The sequence below is a fragment of the Mus musculus genome, chromosome 14 (genome assembly GCF_000001635.26).
Source record: "Mus musculus strain C57BL/6J chromosome 14, GRCm38.p6 C57BL/6J".
Classification (NCBI taxonomy): domain Eukaryota; kingdom Metazoa; phylum Chordata; class Mammalia; order Rodentia; family Muridae; genus Mus; species Mus musculus.
Genome location: NC_000080.6, coordinates 119,785,832 through 119,795,474, shown reverse-complemented (window position 1 = coordinate 119,795,474; position 9,643 = coordinate 119,785,832). Strand labels below are relative to the sequence as shown.

At 41.4% G+C, this 9,643-nt stretch overlaps 1 protein-coding gene across 1 annotated transcript in view; it reads right to left on the bottom strand.

Annotated features, from left to right (window-relative positions):
* Positions 1–9,643, bottom strand: part of Hs6st3 (heparan sulfate 6-O-sulfotransferase 3) — a 732,300-nt gene that overhangs the window by 74,341 nt on the left and 648,316 nt on the right. The window lies entirely within an intron of this gene.

Below are 9,643 nucleotides of genomic sequence, written 5' to 3'. Positions count from 1 at the left end.
TTAAAACCTTCTGTAATAATTATTTGGGTAAAGCATAAAACATTTACTTAGTTTTCTCTAGCATAAAACTCAATAGTATAGTCATGTAACTCAGTAGTCAGGGGTAAAATGGAGAGACGGGGGCTAGTCAGTTCTTCAGCTTTCTTTGCAAGTCAATAATTCTATGTAAAGACAATAAGTCGGGACCTGAAGACAGGAGGACACAATTAGCTTCATAACTGTGATCATAAGAAGGGAAATCATTCGGGGAGAGCTCACATCTGAAGCTTGAGAAGGAAGGCTTTTATTTCTATTTTTAGGTTCCTACAATTAAAAACTAATAATTTCCCATGGAAATGTACTACTTTAATGAAATCAGAAACTTTGAAGATTTTTGACTCTTAGGAGGGCAGATAATTGCCTTTCAGAAGTACAATAGTTAGATAATTAAAGGTTCTTCCACAACATCACATTGATTTTGCTCCTGACAAATATTGTTGATAACCTAGAAAAGGGACCTTTCCAGAGTGCAATAAAGGACACTCTAAACGCCCCTTTGTTTTCCTTTGATGGTATTTAGTTTGTGCATGCATGCGTGTGTGTGCATGTGTGTGTGTGTGCATGCATGCGTGTGTGTGCATGTGAGCATGTGTGTACCTGTATGTATGGTGTGTGTATGTATGTATGTGTATGTGTGTGCACATACATGTTTGTGCCTTTCTGTGTGTATGTGTAGTTAAGAGGACAGTTTTCAGGAGTTGGTTACATTCCTATGTAGTCTTGGATGTTGAGCTCAGATGTGGCAGCAAGCATCTTTAGTTACCCCGTTGAAACACCTCACTTGCCCTCACAAACATTTTTAGCAGCGATGTACTAGAAACAATCACTTTAATGCTAACAATGAAAGAACCATATCTATTGTATGTATACATAAATATGTATGTATATATATGCACACAGATATATACACATATATATGAATGTATATATATATAATGCATTTATGTACACCTCTGTGAACACATTATGAATATACATATGTATAAGTACAGTTTTTGCTGTTAAACATAATATTCAGGGAAATTATTGCATTGGTAGTGATTAGTTATATAGTTATATACCTTAGAAACAAAACAAAACAAACAAACAAACAAAAAATCCCAACAAACCATGCCCTGGCACTGGGAGCTCCTCATAATGACTTCACTTATGTCAGGTTCTATGAACATATCAGGATATTAGATTCCTGGGACCCTCATAATGAACTGTTGCATACAGATGGCTTAAAAAAAAAAGAGAGGACTTTCTTGTCTTGTTGGGTGGTTCTGGGTCTGTGCTCTGTCTCTGTCTTCTGGTGGCTGTCCCTACAGCAGGTCTATGGCTGCCCCCTTCCAAACACTGCCTCAGACTTTTCATCCCTTTCTCTAATTTCCTTAGCCTTACTCATAATGGCAAATTGGAATTTGTGGCCCATCCAGATATTTTAAATTTAGTTATATCTACAAAAACTCAATTTCCAAATAAAGTCATAGTTTCCACATGGACACTTGCTGGAAGAAGACCTCCATTCAATAATTACAGTAATTTGGCTTTAGAATTTTGCAATTTTGTTTTAAAACCCGAGAAAATATTCAGAACAGGAGATGGAAACAAAACACCCTCTGTGCCACTCCCTTAAAGCAAATACATAGCCAAGTGAGCCAGAGACAAAGAGACAAAGAGACAAAGAGACAAAGAGATAAAGAGACAAAGAGACAAAGAGACAAAGAGACAAAGAGACAAAGAGACAAAGAGACAAAGAGACAAAGAGATGGCAAAAAGATGCTGACCTGATCTGGAGTTTGGTCTGTGGAATAAAGCAAGGAATTTGAGGTTTAGGGTTTTTCCACATTATTCAAAGATGTCCCCGGTGCTGCTTTTAATTTTTGTTTAAAAGAAAAGTATTAATCTATGAAGTGCTCACCATGTTATCCTTAAAGAGCTAGCGGCTAGGTTCTCCTGAAACTTTGGAATGCTTACTCAGATTCCCACCTGGGCTGCCATTTCCGAGGAAATCGAAGGATCTTTCGTAGTTTCCAGCTGGCCCGCAGGGTGGTGGCAGAGTTTCTGTTCTTTCCTAAGCTTCTGTATTACGGATCTATTCCTTCAGTAGAAGGGACAGTGATCTGATTCACATCTGACTCTAAGGACTATGGGATGGTTGGTCTGTTAGAATAGAGTTTCTTCTCTTCCCAAAGGCCTGGGAAACACTTTAAGCAATTATCTCAGTAATACATTTTTGTGTCTGTGGAATGACAGAGCCATGGCCTAGGCTATGTGCCTTCTTCTTCACTTCATACATTCAGATTGGTGCAGCCCCCACTGCATGCATGCATGTGGCTCAAGCAAGCACACACCTGAGGATGAGGACTTTGGGATGATAAAGATGCCAAGAGGTGCATGCTGACAGGAGCCTGATATAGCTGTCTCCTGAGAGGCTCTGCCAGAGCTGAACATATACAGAGGCAGATGCTCACAGCCAACCATTGAACTGATCACTGGGTCCCCAATGGAGGAGTTAGAGAAAGGACAGAAGGAGCTGAAGGGGTTTGCAACCCCATAGGAAAAACAACAATATCAACCAACCAGAGCTCCCAGGGACTAAACCACCAACAAAGGAGTACACATGGAGGGACCCATGACTCCAGCCTTATATGTAGCAGAGGATGGCCTTGTCGGGCATCAATGGAAGAAGAGGCCCTTGGTCTCATGAAGGCTTGATGCCCCAGTGTAGGGGAATGGGAGGGCAGGGAGGAAAGAGTGGGTGGGTAGGTTGGGGCACACCCTCATAGAAGCAGAAGGAGGGGAGATGGGATAAGGGTTTTCTGGGGGGGGGATCAGGAAAGGGGATAACTTTTGAAATGCAAATAAATAAAATAGCCAATAAAGAAAACATCACAGTCATGAGGACTATATCAGTGGAGGCTGTGGTGGTGGGACACTCATTCCTTACAGTGTCTGGTTTCCTCTGAGCTTATAGCCATGGGTGACATATCTAAGGTAAGACAGTTTCCCCTGGAAGTCTGTGATTCTTCCATTAGGTGCCAGCCTGTCAATGAGTGATAATTGCTTCAAGTCACTTTCCTGGCATTGGGTAATTTACATATCCAAATGAAGAACTTTGAAACTTTGCAGTTGCTTCACTCATTTTCCTGTTATAATAAATCAATGGTAATTATTTTTGGCAAAACACTTCTGGAAGTTCTTTGTTCTTCCTAAAAAATGCAACACAAAATAATTTCTTCTTCAATTTAACTGCTGAGAGCCAAGAATTGCAACTATTGTTGCTTCCATGCCTGTGCATGGACTAAGACATTTCTATACAAATCTATTTATTAACTATGGATCTGATACCTAGAGATATTATAAATTAAATAATAAGAATGGCAAATGGAGATAAAGATAACAGGGGAAGACAATTTCTGAAAGGAAAGAAATCAATAAAACAGGATACAAAATAGAAAAAATAGATCTGAGAGATTAAATAGAAAAAGTTTTCACTAACCTGGTAGAAAGAAGAGATCGAGAATTAGTACTCATAAATGATTCTTTTATTTTGCCCCAAATGGAAAATGATGGACTTATGTTTAGCATAGAACATATTTCCAATAGTATTGGTAAAATTCAAATTTCTAATTTTTGTTCATTTTTAGTCAGTTTTGATGGCTTCTTAAATATGAAAGGTGGCTGAGGCTCTGATGAAATCCAAGTATTTAAGCAAATGAGCAATTTCCTTTGTCTTCCAGAGGAGATGCACTGTTAGAAACAGCCGAAGAGGCTCAGGAGGTGACCAAGTGCTTACTTAAAGGAAGGCAGTTGAATCTGGCGAGAGCTTGCAGCGTTCTGGGGCATTGGGAATTTGCCATTTGCTCTTTAAACAGGAGAAATAAAACCCACAATTTGTACTTTATTCAGAAAGTTTTTATTCTATCTTACAATAGAACAAGTAAGAACAGTATGCAAGATTTGTCCACTTAACAAGGATGGAAACTCACTGTATAATTCCTGGAGAAGACCAGGAGAATCTGTGTGGAAAGGAGGGACAGAGGAGGGTGTGCTCAAAGACTGAACTTGAGTCATCTAGACACTGGCTTAGCCCTGGGCAGCTAACATAACAACAAAGCCGGTATTGATCGGTTTTTATGTTCTGGTCATGGTTATCTCATAAGCTAGGGCCAAGAGATCTTTTCAAATCAATTGAGAACTTCAGCTCTTAGCTTGCGTTCCTTGCCTCCAGTGTCTTCACTGGTATCCATTTGAGAGACTGTTTAATATCCTCTCAGCCGCACACAAGGAGCATGCAAGCCTGAGTAGTAAAGCAGGCATACATGGCCTTCATTTCTCCATTACAGTCATGGGTTCAGATAGTGTATCTTGTGGGCTTTGTGAGACATAGGTCTGCTCATACTCACTAAATAGGAAGCTCACAGTCTGAAGATGCTCAGGAGCAAAGGGAGCAGGAGCAGCTTTCGCCCCATATCAAGGGTGAGGTGGGATCCGCCTCTAGCCTTCTCACTTATAGGAGTCAATAATTTATTGCCAGTTCCCTAAGACCTCTGAGGTTCTTCAGAGCTGGACGGAAGGCTCGGTGATTAAGAGCACTGTCACCCAGCATGTACCCACACACATGGCAGCTCACCACTGCCTGTAACTCCAGCCCCAGGAGATTTCACCCCTTCACACAGACATGCACAAAAGGTATAATATCAATGCACATAAAATTAAAATAAATAAATCATAAAAAATTCCTTTGAGAGCTTGTGTTCAAATATCTCCCATCTCTCTAAAACTTACCTTACTCCTAAGAGACTTCCATGTCTGAATGATCTATGTAGCATTTGTGTGTGTGTATGTGTGTGTGTTTGTGTGTGATGTGTTTAAGTTTTCTAGTTAGTTCAGAAATAAAGGCATTCACTGTACCAGTGTCATGCATATACATTATTACTCTGTATCTTATCAATACAGCTCTCTCCCATTCACCTTTCTCCCACTTGATGGTCCTTTACAACAGTTTTTGATCATACTGTCTCTTTTAGCCTCTGTTTCACTTCTTAAAACCACAATAAAAGTCTCTCATTACCCTCAACTGTTACATTAGGAAAGTTTGCTCTCTAATAAGCAAGCATATGTGGATATATATATATATATATATATATATATATATATATATATTTGGTGGTTGAGCTGAAAAAGATCAATGGTGATGTATTACCAAGAACAGCTATGCCATTTGTTACAAAATCATGAAGGAAAAAAAAAAAACTGAGTTACATAACATTTTAAAACTTCTTTTTTTTAAAGAAAATTCTTATTTTGGTAATAATGTTGAAAACATCTCAAATTTTCTGTGTATTTTCTAGCTAATTATAGGTTATATAAAAGAATAGATCTTATAATCATCTTTATTAGACCTATTAGTCATATATATTGGTCATTCAAAACCCAGAAGAAGACAGAAAAGAAAACGCATATTACTACAGTACCAGCAAACGCAAAATACAACCGTGCCTGCCCCTTCCCATGTACTCTAGCAGCATGCTGAATTTTGAGGACACATATAGGATTAATTGAATCTGATGGGCATTCACAATGCTCTGAGATGGCCCTGGGATAGCAGAGAGGTGAAGAGCTGGACCACTGTTAATCATAACATCCCACTTAAAAGCTGGAAGGCATCAGCAATCTGCTCCTGCCATATTGGTTCACTTAGCCCTTCTGGATGGGATACCGGGGAGACTTTCCAAAGCAGCATCAAGACAGATGGCAGGGAGGCTGGGAAAAAATAGTCTCGCGGTATAATGGAAGTCAAACCAAAGCCTTTTGAAAAATATTATTATAATTCCTTGACAAACAACTGACATCAAACCAACAACATCTATCAGTAAGCATGGGAAGAATTCGCGGCACAAGGGCCCTCCAGGCCTCCGCCAGGCGCACAATCTGCTCACTTCTGCTCAAGCCTGCAGGAATATTGACTCCTGTGTCAGTCCGTTCCTAATGCCACTTTGTAAATCAGATAGTATGACTCCATTCACAAGACTAGAATTTTAAAAAAGATATCTCGGTCTGAAACTAGAATTATTTTTTTTTAATCGCAGTTAATGTAGAGCAAGTATTTAAACGCTATGGTTAATTTATAATGATAGTTCATGGTTTCATTTGGGATTCATATGGAAACTCAAATGACATTTTTTATTGGATATTTTGTTTTATTTACATTTCAAGTGTGATTCCCTTTCCCAGTTTCCCCCCTGGAAGCCCTCTATCCCATCCTCCCTCCCTGTGCTCACGCACATACACTACTCACTTTCACCTCCCCACCCTGGCATTCCCCTACACTGGGGCATTGAGTCTTCTCAGGACCAAGGGCCTCTTCTCCCATTGATGCCAGACAAGGCATCCTCTGCTACACATGCAGCTGGACCATGGGTCCCTCCATGTATATTCTTTGGTTGGTGTTTTAGTCCCTGGGAGCTCTTGGGGGTCTGGTTGTTTTATATTGTTGTTCTTCCTATGGGGTTGCAAACCCCTTCAGGTCCTTCTGTCCTTTCTCTCACTCCTCCATTGGGGACCCCATGCTAAGTCCAATGGTTGGCTGGGAGCATCTGCCTCTGTATTTGTCAGACTCTGGAAGAGCCTCTCATGTAAAACAATGGGATACTGATGTCTAGTGGGAACACCTATAGCTTTATTCTACCAAGATTATTGGAAACAAGAAGTTTCATTTGTTCTATGGGTTCACCACAGTTGGTATTCACTGCGCATCTCCCAGTTATAATTCTTTTTGTTCTTATTAAACCCTGACTTCAAATATTAAGCTCTACCCAGTCCTTTGCATTTAAAAAAATTAAATTTAATTCTATGTATGTTTATTTCTGTATGTGGGTGCACATGTGTCTGCAGATGTCGACAGCACCCAGAATAATAAGTCATCAGATATCTTTAGGAGTTACTAGTGTGTGTGACCTATCCAACATGGGTGCTGGGAACTGAACTCTGGTCCTCCGTAAGAACAGCACATGCCCATAACTGCTGAGCCATCTCCCTAGAACCTGCTTATCTTTTCTTTAAGTTTAGAATTCTAGAAAGCAAAATGAAGACCGTATGGGAAAACTTAGGGCCTGCATGTCTGGGATAGAAAAGGCACATTATAGAAGCACAATGGTGGTTACCTGCATGTGAAGAGAGTGGAAAAAAAGCAGAAAAGGTTTTCAGTGGGCAATGAGTAAATTAGAAGAAGTAAGTTCTCATGATCTGTTGCATGATACAGTGATTATACACACTGCATATTTTGAAAATAACGTAACAAGAAATGTGAATATTTCCCCCAGTTCATCCCAACTCTAGCGCTGTTTGGGGATAGTATGTGTTACTCTATAATTATGAGTAATTTTTATGTATCATTTAATAAGTTAATTTAAACGTGAAAAAATGTAGATGGGATGAGTAATTACGTGATCATTCCTGGCTAGTCTTCTTGGTTTCCCTGGGTTTCGGAAAGAACAGACACGCTCTGCTTACAGTTGCACACATCTAGTTGTGACATGTAGAGTGGATTGCGACCCTCACAGTACAATCATCTTCACTAGACAAGTCATACCCACTATGATGCTACTACTGTGTGCTACAAGTAATATTCATGGTTCCTGGGCTTCCTCCTTGTGAAGCACTGAAAGAATCTGCAGATGAACACAAAACTGTGAATAACATCATCCAGAAGGAAGCTGTGTCCACATCAGAGCCAGCTGCCAGGGGCCTCTGGAGTAACACTAGGCAGGAGGTTTTGGGGGTGACTATGGGGCCTCCTCCAGAGTCAAGCCAGACAAAATGCATTCACATTTGAATGTGTTACTGTAAATTAGTCTTAGCTGACCATAAGAGAAGTCTTTGCTTTCTATAGGTCGGCTCTTGCTGTCTTCCCTTTTCTCTATGCTCAAGCCTATGTGTTTACCTAATGAAGGAGCTAGAGAAAGTACCCAAGGAGCTAAAGGAGGAACAATATGAACTAACCAGTACCCCTCAGCGTTGTGCCTCTAGTTGCATATGTAGCAGAGGATGGCCTACTCGGCCATCAATGGGAAGAGAGGCCCTTGGTCTTGTGAATATCGTATGCCCCAGTACAGGGGAATGCCAAGGCCAGGAAGCAGGAGTGGGTGGGTTGGGGAGCAGGGCAGCGGGGAGGGTATAGGGGACTTTGGGGATAGAATTTGAAATGTAAATGAAGAAAATATCTAATAAAAAACAGTGGATCAGTTTGCATTCCAAAAAAAAAGAGAGAGAGAGAAAAGAGGTAGCTTTCACCTTGTTCCTTGCTGATACTTTAGCTCCATTAGAGTTGATTCGTTGCTTCTGAAGGAACACAGGGTTGTATGTGTCATAAGGAAGGGGACCAGCACTTTACAATGACTGGACTCTTTTTTTTTAATTGGATATTTTATCTATTTACATTTTAATTGTTATCCCCTTTCCTGGTTGGTTGGTTTCCCCTCCTCACATCCCCTATCTCACCTGCCCCCCCCGCCCCGCTTCAATGAGGGTGCTTCCCCACCCACCCACCTGCCCACTCCCGCCTTACCGCCCCAGCATTCCTCTACATTGGGGCATCAATTCTTCACAGGACTGAGGCCCTCCCCTCCCATTAATGCCAGATAAGGCCCTTTCAGTCCTTCCCCTAACTCCTTCATTGAGGTCCCTGTGCTCAGGCCGATGGTTGGCTGTGAGCATCTGCATCTCTTTTGGTCAGAATCTGGCAGAGCCTCTCAGGAGACAGCTAGATCAGGATCCTGTCAGCAAGAGCTTCCTGGCATCCGTAATAGTATCTGGTTTTGGTGTCTGCATGTGGGATGGATCCCAGGTGGGGCAGTCTCTGGGTGGCCTTTCCTTCAGTCTCTGCTCCACTCTTTGTCTCTGTATTTCCTTTGGACAGGAACAATTCTGGGTTAAAATTTTGGAGATGGGTGGGTGGCCCAATCCCTCAACGGGGAGCCATGTCTAACCTGTGGATATGGTCTTGACCGGTTCGCCCTTCCCTTTGTGGGGTATTTCAGCTGATGTCATCCCCATGGGGTACTGGGAGGCTCTTGCTTTCCTGGACTCTGGGACTTTCTGGTTGCTACCACCAAGGTCCCCATCCCCCATTGCTACTCACCCTGACCCTCTGTACATCTCCTACATCCCCTTCCATACATATATCTTCCCCTTTTCCCCCTTCCCCTCTTCTCTTCCTTTCAAGTCCCTCCCACCTTCTACTTCCCTTGATTATTTTGTTCCTTCTTCTAAGAAGAACTGAATCATCCACTCTTTGGTCTTTCTTCTTGAGCTTCATGTGGTCTGTGAGTTGTATCATGGGTATTTCATGCTCTTTGCCACTTACCAGTGAGTACTTACCATGTGGGTTCTTTTGTGACTGGGTTCCTTCACTCAGGATGGTATTTTCTAGTTCCATCCATTTGCCTAAGAATTTCATGAGTTCACTGGTTTTTTTTTTTTGAGGGGGGGGTTGCATATTTTTATTAGGTATTTTCTTTATATACATTTCAATTTTCAAATGCTATCCCGAAAGTTCCCTATACCCTCCCCCTGCCCTGCCCCCCTACCCACCCACTCCTGCTTCTTGGTCCTGGTG